Below are 15,978 nucleotides of genomic sequence, written 5' to 3' on the forward strand. Positions count from 1 at the left end.
TGGAATTGGAATGGATTGAATTGGCCAAATCTCTTGACGTGTTTGCTTTGCACTAAATCGAAATTAAAATTAAAATGGATATTTGAATTTTTTGGAAAGAGTAGGGCTTGAGTTTTAAGTAGATTGGATCATTCTCATTTCATCCCGAAAATCGAAATTAGAACGAGACTGCCTCAATTAAACGGTTAGAATAGAAGTCACTTATCTATTTTCATTTCAATTTCAGACTCTAATTCTACCAATCGAGCAACCCTTGATATTTTGTGTGAGGATGAGTTTCTTCGTTATTAATGTTCTATCTTCCTCTGTTATGGCTTTTTCTTTTTGCTACTTCCCTGTGAGAAAGTGCCCCATGTTTTTTTCAAAAAATATTAGTGCAATCATGAACCCCACATATTATTTGGCAAGATTGATACCTTTTTTGGTATGGCGGGTCTTTTTCCGAGCATGGGCTTAGTTGGACTTGGCCAACATGTAGTTGAACTTGTAAGTCGGTTCCAAAAAGTTGCTATAAATTAATATAATCCTAAAGATCTAATTAACTAAGGCTGACACTAAAAAAATCTGGATAAATTTGGAAGGATCTGATGTAAAAATCAATTTGAGATCTTATCCAATTGAAAGGCACATTATAGAGAATATTTTTGATTCTTGTGACCAATTTCTATATTTGCATCAAATCAAATCCTAGCACATTATAGAGAATATTCTTTTTCCTTCTTTTGCCTAAACAAATATGGACATATTTGTGGATAAGTTCAAGGGAACCTATAATTATAAATAGGGGTGTCCAACTTTGTAAAAAATATATTACATCGAACAAAATTTTTAGTTCTCCTCCACTATTATGGGAGAGTTGTTCATAATTGCTTTCTCCTATGATGTTATTCCATTATTGGGAGACCTCATTCTTCAAAAAGAATGATCATGATATACACTATTTTGTTATCAGGGTGAGTTTCATTTTATATATGATATTTTACATCATCATTAAAGTCATGGTTTACCAAAGCACCCTCAATGTCCCAAACTCCTAGTGTTAGGTCCCAAACTTGAAGATCAAAGAATTATGAGAATAGATAGTGCCACTGTAGCTAGAGCTTGATCATGTGATTGGCCATGATCACCATCTTAGAGGATCAATCAGAAGGATGGTGTGTCATTGATTGCATCTTCCGATCACCTCATCAATCGTTTTCCACTATTATGCCCTAAATTAAAGGCCGATTCATCTTCTCCTACTCGATGAAAGAGTCTTGCAAGATCTTGATTAGTTCTTTGCATCAAAACCAAGCTTCATAAGTTTCATCGAAGGCTCAATCCAAAGAACTCCCTTGACTAGATCATTATCATTAAGAGGTTCTTTGAATTTATGAATTATTCTAACAACAAGAATGCAAGGATTTGGTATTGAAATTAAAACTCATTTGGTTCATGGGAAGAACTTTTCTTTTCAAAAAGTGACTTCCCAGAAAGTTGCTTCTCAAGAATATGATTTTGGTATGTTTGGTTGATCATGAAAAAGTAATTACCTACATGGCTTATGTTTAGTTGAACATTTATTTTCATATGAAACTATATAAAATACCTATTATACCCTTAATAGATATAAGATCATACTTTTTCACTTCCAAACTTTATATGAATAATAATATTATATTATATAATATAAATATAATATTAATATATTATAATATTTTGATCATAATAATTTATTATATTAATATAATACTAATATTTTAATATTATTAGAATAGATATAATATAATATTAAAATAGTATTATATTAATATATAGATATAAATGCTATATTAATATTAATAAAAATATTATATTAGTATAAATATTAAAATAATATTAATATAAATATTGGGATAATATTTATATGAAATTGTATTAATACTTATTAGATAATATTTAAATAGTATTTTTGAGAATTTGTATGATCCACAGTCACATATTTATAAAATTATCATCATCATCATCATCATTATTTTTAATTTACAATAATTGATCTTGTATGCTATGCATAGATTTCTAATCTAACTACTGGTTTAAATACAATCATGGTATTTATCTCAAAAAAATTAATCTTTTCATCTTATTTCATGCAATAAGAATATGTCACTATAATTGAATCAATTTGACAGATTCATCTTAATTAAACAAAATAGATCACCTTGCTGCAATATCTAAAAGGGAATGCATAATTTCATTGCAAAGCTAGAGAAGATAAAATAACTAAATTTGATGTATCCAAATTCATAAGGTAATAATAATTTATGGAGAGAAGAATATTAAAATAATTGTTATCTACATAAATAACCATCCAAATCCATAAAAGTAACTACCTTGTATCTTGTGAATAAGAAAAAAAATTAGCATCCAAACATAAACTTGTAGTTGATCTAAAAATAGTGCTTACATACACAGTTATCAATAAGACCTACACCAAAAAAATATACCCAATATATAATATTCAAAATAGATCCACAATGCCGCAACAAGTTAGCTGCATTCCACTTTGAAAGTCAGGCAAGTAAAGGGTTAGAACATATGCTCGTCTATAATCCTCTGAAAGACTAAAAAAATAATCAGTTTCTAGTGAATCCATGGCAATTTTTTTGCCTATCCTAAGAATCTCAGCTTGAGAAAGACCCTACATCTTCACACCTCAAATACCACTGCCATTCTTCTATCTATAGCCTCAGACTTATATTTAAAATATGAAGCTAATTTGCCAATATGGTCTCCAGCAGTTGCCCTCAAGTTTTCTATCTTAGTCATCTCACGTATAAGCTCTCTCACTACCTCAAGTGTCTCATGCCTAGCTTTTTTAGTTTTGATTGGCCGACTTAGACATATAACTTCGTATTAATAGCCATTTGTGAAGTATAAGTCATAAAACTTTGACTAGCATAATTGCTTTCCTCTTCTTTGCTCTCATGTTGGATGTATATCCTAGAAGTCAGATTGACTGACACTTATAAAATATTTTAGGTATAATTTATAATTTAACTTTGATATTAATAAAATTAGATTATTTTTATTTACATTGTGTTTAATAGTGTCTGTAAATCATTCATTGGATTAATAGATATGATAATATATTCTCAAGAGTTAAGAATTTAAGATATGTATTATTATAATTAACTCATAAGTTGCTCCTGATCATAGGATCATCACAGAGACAGTGATCGATTCGAAAGATTTGTGTATAATCACTTTTTTCGAGTATGAGTCTTGAATCTTGTGATCAATCACCAACAGTCACAAGGATTTCTATCTTCTCGTCAATAACTTGTTCATAGCTGCGATTATGTGTCTAGTTCTCTGATCTGAGATACATCAGTAATTCATCTTGAGAGTACTGTAGTTTGACTAGATCATAACTCAATCTCCTAGCCATACAGAGTCTTGAGGTATATGTTGGCTGCAGTATGTTCATTATAAGAATTAGATTATACCAAAGTGAAATCTATCGATCTCGATAGAGAATGAGTAGTCCTATGTAGATCACGAGATTGTGTCCTAATGTCCATGGCTATGGTAGTGTGAAAGATAGAAAAGAGTTTCTATTGAATTTCACATCAGACTCGAATCGAATGATTCTATCATATGATAGGTATGAGATTTGATGAGTTAATCTTGATCTCGATCCTATCGAAACTCATGATAGAAGAATTGAATCATATGGTAACTATATCTTAAGATTCTTTTTTAATTCTGATGGATTACCATTATATATTGCTAGATGTCACTAGTGGATTGTAAAAACTCACTAGGATCATGATGGATCGATGATTCTTGATGAGTGTGAGTTGGAATTAACTCATTAAAAAAGTTTCAATGATACTATGATGAAGATCATGATATATCATACTACCAGACAGAATTGAACCTATGGGATCACATAATAAGAGATTTGATCTTGGATTGATCTAATTGGACTTGTGAAGTCATAATTAGATTAAGATTTGATGAAATTCTATTGGATTTAGATGCACTATACAACACATGGTTAAACTCAAATTCTTCTCTGGACTTGATTTCTTATTAGATAAATTTAGATCCATTCAATAGCCTTCATCCTAATCTAATCTATTTGGGTCATGTGGGGCACCATATTGGGTGCCTCATTTAGGTTTGATTAAGCCAATTAGTTGGCTGATTTTTCTCTCTTAATTTTTCTTATTTGGCACAAATTTTTTGGAAAGAAATAAGGAGGGTGAATGCCACCTCTAGATGAGATCCAGAAAGGCACACACCTCCTTCTTTCTTGGAACATCTACATGTGCATGGCATGTGAAATTGTGTTGAAGAATGAGAGGGGCATATGCCCCTCTCAGATTTTAGCTTGTGGAGGAGGAAGAAAGGCACATGCCCCATCTCTCTTTGCTTAGATTAGGACAAGTGGTTGCCAAGTGTTGGCACCCACTTCACCTTCCTATTTGGGAGAGATGATATTTCTTTTAGATGGATTTTATTTTGAAAAAAAAATATGAATAAAATGAATATGTTGTTATGAGATAACAACTAGCCATTTTATCCCTTTTTGTTTGAATTTTGAATTCAAATCAAGGATCTATAAAATGGGCTGCCTTTAGGATTTGCAAAGAGAGATAAAAATCAGATTTTCATAACCTCTCATTGTGTCCATGCCTCCTCTCCCTCTCCACTCTATCCAACATCCAAAGAGTTGAGTGTCCACATCTCCTCACACCTAAGATTGTTAGGCTAGTTCTTCTTGTGCCAAGAAAGTCTCAAGGGTTGAGATCAGGAAGAATATCAAATGTTGATCTAAGGTCTAGAAAGGCTATCAAGAAGGATGATCCAAGATTGATCTCGATGGATACCTATAGAGATCGAACACGTGCGTGGCTAATCTGTAAACCTCCTTCAGATCCATATTTTTCAGATTGCGGTGTTCGTCTACCTGCACAAGATGATGAAATCACCCCTCTCTATTTTGTATGCTAATATAAATTTTAGTAAATTTGATTTAGATCTATGCATAACATGTCGGGTTGGAAAATTTTTTGAAATTTCGTTGCCTCTAATCTGATATGATCTGATGTACAATTCGATCCTTCAACTATCAGGTAGTCAATCAAATGGATCAGGTTGTGTCTGAGTATCTCTGATATAGATTAATCTGAAGATAGTTGGTTAGATCTTTGATTTCAGATGAGATCTGAAAAGTAATCAGATCTGAAAATATTTAGATTAGATCTGAAGATAGTATGTTTGGTTAGATCTAAATTTATTTTAGATTAAAATTCAGCATGCCGTAAATAAATTTGATATATATATTATATTATATATATATTTTTTTTTTTTTTTTTTTTTTTTTATATATATTTATATATATATATATATATATATATGTGTGTGTGTGTGTGTGTGTGTGTGTGTGTGTGATATATGCTTAGATATAGTTATTATCTGAGTAGCCTAGTACTTGGAATGGATGTATCACCAAGCCGTCCGATCATAAGAGAAAGTAGAATTTAAAGATTCTCTCTTTTCATTCGATGAGGTGCTCTTATGATGTGTAGGGGTGCCATATAAATACATCCATGAAGAAGAACTGTAAAAAAAAATTAATTTTGTGCTAAATCCTAGATTCAAAATCTATATTTGATTGATTGTGATGTATGATTATTTATTTAGATCTAAAAAAAAATTTAAATATAAATTAAAACTATTTTTGTGATGCATACATGATCTTAAAAAATATCAAACCTATGAAAGAGTTTCCATCTGGCCTGCAGGAGTCGACTCGATTCTTGTTCGAGTCGACTCTAGTCCTTGTTGAGTCGACTCAAATTTGATTTGAGCCGACTCAATCTCCTGATGAGCTGGCTCAGCTTACTGTTGAGCTGACTCAGTGCTGCAAGCAGCTGGATTTTGGATCCCTACTCGCCATAGAAAGTCGACTCGATCTCGATCGAGTTGGCTCACTGTGATGAGTCGACTCAAGTCCAAGGTGAGTCGACTCAAGTCCAAGGTGAGTCGACTCATTTGAGAAGATTTTGTATGAGATACAAAACTTAATTCTTTTGGATTCAAAAATATTTTGACATCTGAATTAGACCCATAAACTTAATTAGAATTAAAGTTGAAATTAAAAGATCTAATTGAAAATTCAGATCTGACATAATTTTATAAATCATGAGTCAAGGTGTAGGTAGCTCAATTAGGTCTAGTGGGAGTGGTTGATCAAACTGACTTAAGAGTTGACTAGGTTTAGGTCAAGAGTGCTCTATGACCAACCCAATAGTTATTAGTTTGGTCAAATCAATTAATAGCCATATATTATCGATCAACTTAAGACCTAATTCAGCTCAGTAGTTTGAGTTCGGATCAATAGGCTAACCTGATTAATTCTAATCAACTAATTTGATATCTAAGATAAGTACTTAGATGATGATTTTTTAATTGGCTTCGTTGTTTGACTTGGTCAATTCGTTAGTGTCTAAGAAAAGCAACGTGGGGATCCCCATACATCTTAACTTACCTGATCATTTTGGAAGATTATATTTTGTATTAGATTAATTTGTTGAACTCGAGCTAGCCCATACCACTAGGTTAGTCATAACTGTTATGACATATTAAGGATGAGACCTGAACCAAATCTTCTTGTAAAATATTAAGTCGAGCGATGTTCTACCATTGCAGTTGTGTGGAACCTTTTCAGGGTTGATTGTTATCGACTAGATACAGTGATTCAGTTGCATCAAAAAATGCAACCATGACTATTAGGCATGAGATGCTATGGAGTGGAGAAGGGGTTGGGCTCAATATTTCTAATATGATGAGAGTCCCAATGATAGCTCTAGTTTGCACAAATGGTGGGTTTGGCTTAACTAAAGAGTGGGCCAATATTCTGGATATGGTGAAGCTCATGAATTAGAGACCAATGTTGGCTGCAATGTGTTTAGGAAAATACTAGACAAGAGTTATCCACCTATCAATTGACCTAACACCAATAACTATTAGATGAGGTGGTGAGTCAATTAGTGAGACCGCAGCACCCACTAAAGACTTTTAATCATGGAGGTTTTCACTTCTCTTCCAAGGGAGTGTGGTGAATCAAAAAAATAGTAGGAGCCTTAATTTATTTTAAAAATAAAATCTCTAAAATAAATTGATTAAGTCAATTACAAAATCCAACTAGAAACTTTGACTCTCTACAGGAACTATGTCTGCTTCCAATCCCCTAGTCTACATCTTAGAGACCAACGGATTGACCAAATCCAATTTTAAGGACTAATTTCAAAACTTATAGATTGTCTTGAGTTCTAAAAATTGACCTATATTCTCGATCAGGACCTTTCCCCTCTACCAGCTTGTCCGATCACTGATCAGAGAGCATCTCGTGAAAAATGGTAGGACGATAATAACAAGGTGAAGAGCTACATGCTGGCCTCAATGTCTAATGAATTACAGCACCAGTACGAGGACATGCAGACTGCTAGATAGATTCTGATCCACCTACAAGAGTTGTATGGTGAGCAGAGTCAGTAGTTCACTTCAAGTGTCTAAGCGATTCTTCGAGATAAGATGCATGAAGGACAGTCGGTCTACGAACATTATCTGACAATGATCAAGGACCTAAAAGAACTTGAGAAGCTCGATATGTCAATGGATTAGGAACTATAGATTGATCTCATTCTATAATCCCTTATTGATTCATATGAGCAGTTTATTGTAAACTTCCATATGAATAAGATCCAGTGCACTATCTATGAGTTGGTTAATATGCTGGTAACAACTGAGAAACCTTGAAGAGTTCAAGGGGCTCTGTACTTGCTGTGAAGCAAACTTCTTCAAAAAAAATCTACTGGATAGAAGAAAAAAATCTACGAAGAAGCAGAAAGTAGAGAATAAGAAGAAGGGAAGAAGGTAACTTCAAGAAAAAGGCCCCAGAGAAAGAAAGTATTTCTATTGTAACTCTAATGATCATTGGAAGCAAACTATCCTGCTTACCTGGCGGACCTGAAGATAAGAGGAAAGACGGATCTTTGAAGGCATGCTCGTCATATAAACAAACCTGACAGTTTCTTTTGCATCCAGTTGGGTGCTTGACTCTGGATCTAGTGCTCATCTATGTACTTCTTTATAGGATCTTAGAATAGCAGAAGGTTGAGGGATGGTGAAATACTCCAACGTATCAAAATGAAACAAAAGTTGCTACTGTGGTCGTAGAAATATACCCTCTTCAATTACCATCGGAGAATATTTTGCTGTTGAGAAACTATCACTTTGTACCTGTCATGAGCAGAAATCTAATTTTTATATCTTGTTTAATACAGGAAGACTATGTAATTAGTTTCTTTAAGGACCATTGTACTATTTATTTAAGAAATAATAAAGTTGGAAGTAGTTTCATTATCAACGGTCTTTTTTCAGTTGCATATTAATGTATCTGTTAATTATGTCGAGCGAAATGTGAATGTCGTAGGTTCTAAGCATTTAGAGATAATCTAAACAAAAATATTTGTGGCACTTAAGGCTAGATCATATCGAAGAAGACAGAATTAACAAATTAGAGAAAATCGATAATTGGGTTCGTTGGCTTTCAGTCATATCCGATCTGTGAATCATGCCTTCAAAAAAAATGACCAAGATTTTCTTTGTTGGACACGGGAAATGACAACAGAGATACTTGCTCTGGTGCATTCTGATTTTTTTCTACTTTATTATCTTTATAGATGATTTTTCACGGTATGGGTATATATATCTTATGTATCACAAGTCTAAAGTCTTTAAAAAGTTCAAAAAATTTAGGCATGAAGTGGAGAAACAAATTGAAAAGCCCTTTAAAGCTCTTCGATCAGATCGAGGAGGTGAATACCTTAGTTGAGAGTTTTTAGATTATCTCAAGGAGCATGATATAGTTTCATAGTGGACTCCACCTGAAATGCCTCAACTTAATGAGGTTTCAGAATGAAAAAATTGACCTTGTTAGATATGGTCCATTCTATGATGAGCTTCACAGATCTTCCTCATTATCTTTGGGACATAGTCTACTTACTGCCATTTATGTACTGAACAGGGTTCCTTCTAAAATCATTCCTACCACTCGATATGAGATATGGCATGGTAAGAAGTCGAGTCTGACTCATCTTAAGATTTGAGATTGTCCGATCCATGTCAAACGACAACAGACGGATAAGTTAGAAATCAAATCAATTAAAGCTTATTTTATCAGATATCCTAAGGAGTCTTTAGGATATTACTTCTATCTTTCGAAAGATATGATGTGATTGTGAGTCGACATGCTATCTTTTTTGAAAAATATTTATTCAAGATAGAGATATAGGAAGATCGATTGTGCTCGAAGAAAAAATTTTGAAGAACAACGAGCCTCGAAACCTATGGAACCCAGTCAGTCAGTTCGTGCACCTATTCCACCTTGTAAATCTAGTAAGATTTTTCATCCTCCTAGAGTTATTTAGATATTATTTTAAAGATGTAAAAAAAATATTTCTCACAAAAATGGGGTTCTTGGAGACACCCCAAAACCTATAGCGAGGTGATATCAGATATCGACTCCAAAAAGTGGTTAAAGGTAATAAGGTCAAAAATTGATTCGATATACTCAAACCAAGTCTGGACCTTAGTAGATCTACCTGAAAGTATTGTACCTATTGGGTGTAAATAGATCTACAAGAGAAAGATTGGTGCAGATGAAAGGTAGAGACCTTTAAAGTAGGCTCGTAATGAAAGGTATAGCCAATGCAAAGGCATTGACTATCAGGAGACTTTCTCACCTATGGCCATGCTTAAATCCATCCGTACATTGCTTACTGTTGCAGCATATTTGACCAAATATGAAAATGGATGTAAAAATAGCTTTTCTGAATGGATATCTTGAGGAAGATATCTATATGGAACAGTCGCTTGATTTTACTTCCAGTGATGTGATCACAAGATTTACAAACTGCAAAGATCTATTTATGGACTCAAGCAAGCATCTCAAAGTTGGAATGCTCGTTTCAATGATGTTATCAAATCATTTGATTTTATTAAGAACGAAGAGGAACCGTGTGTGTTCAAGAAGGTCAGTGAGAGCACTGTTACTTTTCTCATATTGTACATGGATGACATTCTCCTGATAAGGAATGATGTTCTCTTGTTGATCTTGGTCAAGATTTGATTGTTTAAAGAATTTTTCATGAAAGACCTAAAGAGACATCCTTCATTTTAGGAATAAAGATCTATAGAGATAGATCTAGGAGAATACTGGAATTGTCACAGAAGATGTACATTGAGAAGGTGCTGAAAAGATTCAGTATAGTGAACTCCAAGTGGGTCTTGTACTCTTCAGACATGATATTCATCTCTCTAAGAAGATGTATCCTAATATACTGGAGGAGATTAAATGCATGAGTAAGATCCCTTATGCTTCGACTATAGGGAGCCTCATGTATGCATGCTTTGTATACCACCTGATATCGTCTATGCTGTGAGTGTCACCAGTAGATATCAATCGAATCCAACGAAAGCACTGGACTTCTATGAAATGTATCCTTAAGTACTTGAAAGGATGAAGGATATGTTCCTGATCTTTGGGAATGGAGAATTAAAAGTGCAAGGGTATACAATTCAGAATTCATGTCTGATATTGATGATCGAAAGTCAACATTAGAAAATATTTTCTTGTGTAATGGTGGTGCTGTCAGCTGGAAGAATTTAAGCAAACTATAATTGCAGACTCCACCATAGAAGCATAATATATCATCACGTCGGAGGCTATGAAGGAGACATTCTGGTTTAAAAAATTTATTGCAGAGCTAGGTATGATGCCATCACATGCCATCTCACTCTACTGCGATAATAACGCACCATAGCCCTTGCTAAAGAGTCGAGATCTCATCAAAAATTCAAGCACATCAAGCGGTGGTTCCATCTTATTCGCGATTACTTCGAGAAAGAATACGTCGAGGAGAAGAGAGTCGACTTCACGGACAACATGGCTGATCTATTGAAGAAAAATTGAGCCAGTAAAAGATTGAAGCTCACTTTGAGAAGATAGGACTTAGATTTATAGCCAATTGGCTTTAAATCAAGTAAGAGTTTGTTGGATGTATGCCTAGAAGCCAAATTGACTGATACTTATAAAATATTTTTAAGACATAATTTATAATTTGACTTTGATATTAACAAAATTAGATTATTTTTTTTACATTATGTTTAATAGTGTCTATGAATCGTCCATTGGTTAATGGATATGATAACACATATTCTCAAGAGTTAAAAATTTGAGACGTGTTATTATAATTAATGCATAAATTACTTTCGATCATAGAATCATCATGGAGATGGTGATTGATTCAAAAAATTAGTGTATGATCGCTTCCTTTGAATAGATGAGTCTTGAATCTATGGTGTAAAGAGATCGAAGTAAAAATATAGGTACTTATTAAGAATAAGGGTACTAAGCATGACCAACCACCAACAGTCATAAAAATTTCTACCTTCTCATCAGTGACTTATTCATAACTGCGGTTGTATATCTAGTTCTTTGATCTAAGATGCATCAATAGTTCACCTTGAAAGTGCTGTAGTTTGACTACACCATAACTCGATCTCCTAATCATATAGAGCTTTGAGGTGTATATTGGCTGCAGTATGTTTATTGTAGGAATTAGGTTGTACCAAGATGGAATCTATCGACTTCGGTAGAGGAGTAGTCCTATATAGATCATGAGATCGAGTCTAAAGCCTATGGCCATGACAGTGTGAAAGATAGAAAAGAGTTTTTATTGGATTTCACATCAAACTCGAATTGAATGATTCTGTCATATGATAGGTATAAGATTTGATGAGTTAATCTTGACCTCGATCCTTTCGTGACTCATGATAGAAAAACTGAATCATACGATAACTACACCTTGAGATTTTTTTTTAGTTCTAGTAGGTTGCCACTACATATTGCTAGAAATCGCTGGTGGATTGTGAGAACTTACTAGGATCATCATGGATCAATGTTTCTTAATGAGGATGAGTTGGAATTGTTATAACCATTGTAAAAAATTTCAATGATGCTATGATGGAGATTATGGTATATCTCACTACTAGACAGAATTGAACCTATAGGATCACACAATGAGGGATTTGATCTTGGATTGATCTAATTAGACTTGTGAAGTCATAATTGAATTAGGATTTGGTGAAATCCTATTGGATTTAGGTGCATCATGTTAGCACATGGTTAAACTCAAATTCTTCTCTAGACATGGTTCCTTATTAGACAAGATTTAGATCGAGTCAATAGCCTTCATCCTAACCTAATCTATTAGGGTCATGTGGGGCACCATATTGGGTGCCTCATTTAGGTTGGACTAAGTCAATTAGTTAGCTGATTTTTCTTCTTTAACTTTTTTTATTTGGCACAGATTTTTTGGAAAGGAATAAGGAGGGCGCATGCCACCTTTGGATGAGATTTAGAAAGGCACACGCCTCCTTCTTTCTTGAAACATCTACATGTGCATGGTATGTGAAATTGTGTGAAAGAATGAGAGGGGCACATGCTCCTCTCTGATTTTAGCTTGTGGAGGAGGAAGAAAGGCACACCTCCATCTCTCTCTTGCTTGGATGAAGACAAGTGGCTGTCAAGTGTTGGCACCCACTTCACCTTTTTATTTGGGAGAGATGATATTTTCTTTTAGATGGATTTTTCTTGAAAAGAAAATCTGAATAAAAAGAATATGTTATTATGAGATAACAACTAGTCATTTTATCTTTTTTTGTTTGAATTTTGAATTCAAATCAAGGACCTATAAAATGGACTTACTTTAGGATTTGCAAAGAGAGATAAAAATTAGATTTTTATAACTCTCATTGTGTCCATGCCTCCTCTCCCTCTCCACTCTGTCCAACACCCAAAGAGTTGAGCATCCACATCTCCTCATACCTAAGATTGTTAGACTAGTTCTTCTTATGCCAAGAAAGTCTCAAGTGTTGAGATTGGAAAGAAGATTAAGTGTTGATCTAAGGACCAGAAAGGCTATCAAAAAGGACGATCCAAGATTAATCCCGATATATCTATAGAGGTCAGACACATATACGGCTAATCTGTGAACCTTTTTTAGATCCATATTTTTTGAATTACGATGTTCGTCTACCCATGCAAGGTGATGAGATCACCCCTCTCTAATTTGTATGATGATATAAATACTTAGTAAATCTGATTTAGATCTATGCATAATGTGCCGGGTCGAAAAAAATTTTAAAATTCCACTGCCTTGGATCCGATTCGATCCGATGCACAACCCGATCCTTCATCTCATTGATAACTGGTAGTATGTGTGGATACTATTGCTCCTCCATCTCTATTTCTTCAACAGCATCTATAGGTGCTTCAGCTCCCATTCCAGTACGTAGCACAATCCCTTATAAAGATATTAGTCAGATCCTCAAAGCAAGGGAAAGGTTTGTTCCTCATACCATGAGCATTTGGATGACCTTGGATTTTAAAAAAAAGGGGCAACATAATAAGCAAAAAAAAGTTTTCAAATAAAATATGAACAACTTTATAATGTTAATTTATCTTAACCTATTCTTTGAAGGTATACTCCTGACAGGTCACACACTTGTTGATGTCATCCCACCCAAATCCCCTGCAGTTAGGTCCCGACATCTCCGCGATAGTATTGTACTGCTTCTTCAAAAGCTTGACCTGAGACTCGATATGAGGTGTTGCTTTCTATCCACACCTAGGAAGCTTATCTTCCATCGTCTCTCTAATTGCTGTAAATACCCACTCCTAAAAGTTTTATCGTCGGTCCTCCAACTTCCTTGGGTTACCAACTCAACCAATGACTCAAAAGCTTGGCATCCTCCAAAGAACTCCATTTTTTTATGCACTTTGTTCTATTGTTTCCTATTGACATTTCTCCTATTATTAAGGTGCTCATATCTACATTCACAATCTCATATATTATACTTATATAATTATAATTTAGCATATTAGGTTACATTACATGAATAAGTATAAAAGAACTATTGAGGATTTAACATAACATAGGATTATAATATAACACAACAAGGGTGAACTATTAAGTAAGGATTTGATATAACACAATATTATAACATAACACAATAAATGTTATAACATAGCAAGAAAAATATTAAAAAAAGATGATGACTTAATACGTAATGTTCATACAAATGTTAAGATCCCTAAATATTAAACACAACAATGATGACAATTGTGTTTCTTCAAATTCTATTATTTTTGGCTACTCTACAAATATTTGGGCTACAAGATTAGCCTTGAACGTATTCTAAGATGCAAATGACTCAATATGCTCGATATATATACCATGCTCATGTGGAAAACTGCCATAAGACTACTCCTCTTCATCGTACAAAGCCTCAATAGGATCTACAGACATCTCTCTTCTAATATAGTTATGTAGCAAGCAACATACAGAAATAATCCTATACATTATCTTAATAGGATATCAAGTATGACTCCTTAAGATTGCCTATCTTAACTTTAGTAGGCCAAAACATCTCTTAATTACATTTCTAGCCTTTGAGTGTCTCATATTATAGAGCTCCTTAGGTGTAATAGGTTAATAACCCTGTCTCCACTCATTGAGGTGATATTTCTGACTTCTAAAGTAGTTAACAAATTTTTGAAATTTATGTATCCAACATCACACAAGTAGTAATAACTGCTCATTCAAAAATAAGTAAAAAAGTAAAGTGAGAAAAATTATCAATTCTAATCATACAAGGAAAGTATAATAGTAATAAAGGACTTAAAATTATTTTGTGAGCCTTTTAATCTATTTCTACGAGAAATGGCATCCCTAAGGATCCTATTATCATGTGCTGACCCCTCTCATCCAGGTAACACATAAATAAATTGCATATTCTATGAGTACACATCAAATACATTTATAGAAATCTTATTCTTTCTTGATCGTTATCTAGGTTTATCTTTCTCTGAAGCTCACTCTTTAATATGAGTACCATCCAATGCACCTAGATAATTCTACAATACAAATATAAATATAATAGTGAGTATTTAATAATTTAATAAATAAAAATAGTACCTTTAATTTAAACTATAATATTAACTCATCTTAAATCACTTTCATTTCTCATCTGTTGATGTTTCTATGATAGGCTCAAGCTTTTTTAACAAGTATGTATGAAGTCTCAACATAGCATTCAAAATAGCATTAAAATAACTATTTATTGTTTCATCCAATCTATGAAAGTACAATTGCATAACCCTATTTTTGGAGTAATGGCTTGGACTATGAAGGAATATCACAACCATTTCTTCCACATGAACATTTCTATTCCCCTTTAATTTGCCAATTGATTTAAGCATTTCACAAAGTTTTCAAAATGCCCTCCTATCCATTCAAAGTTGATCAATACAAACTTGATCACTCTCCATCATCATGAGCCTAAGATTAGCTATTCTATTCATCACCCTCTCATCAAGTGTTCTATCAAAAACATACACCACTTTTCTAGGAATCCTAATATTCCGTCATACCAAGGTTTCAAGAATCATAACCTTCATTGACATTATCATCAACATCATCTTTGTGTATATCACTAAAATGATAATTGCCATCTTTTTTTTAGACACAGATAAATGAGCCATAACCACCATAAGCAAACAACAGACAATCATAGGACAAAAATTAATTAAATAATCTTTTTGAGTGAATTTAGAAAATTATAAATAGTATCTTTTCTTTTTTGTACTAATTTTGACACAAAATAACTAGCAAAATATAAAAATAACATAGAATATAGTTCACTGATAAAAAAATCTAAATAGTCAAGAACATCCAATTATGAGTTTTGCTAAATATAATTTAGATCAAATTACAAATCCAAATAGTGAATATTTTAGAAGTATTTTTTAAATATAATTCACTAATAAGTGAGACTCATCATATTAATGAGCTAAAAGTATATGGCCAAGAGGGCTCA

The 15,978-nt window shown here is 33.3% G+C and overlaps 2 pseudogenes; both read right to left on the minus strand.

The window, feature by feature from the left end:
- Nucleotides 1–2,479: 2,479 nt before the first annotated feature.
- On the minus strand, nucleotides 2,480–13,928 carry LOC140851478 (uncharacterized; annotated as a pseudogene).
- Nucleotides 13,929–14,743: 815 nt separating this feature from the next.
- On the minus strand, nucleotides 14,744–15,652 carry LOC140851548 (uncharacterized; annotated as a pseudogene).
- Nucleotides 15,653–15,978: the final 326 nt, after the last annotated feature.

The sequence above is a fragment of the Elaeis guineensis genome, chromosome 9 (genome assembly GCF_000442705.2).
Source record: "Elaeis guineensis isolate ETL-2024a chromosome 9, EG11, whole genome shotgun sequence".
Lineage (NCBI taxonomy): Eukaryota > Viridiplantae > Streptophyta > Magnoliopsida > Arecales > Arecaceae > Elaeis > Elaeis guineensis.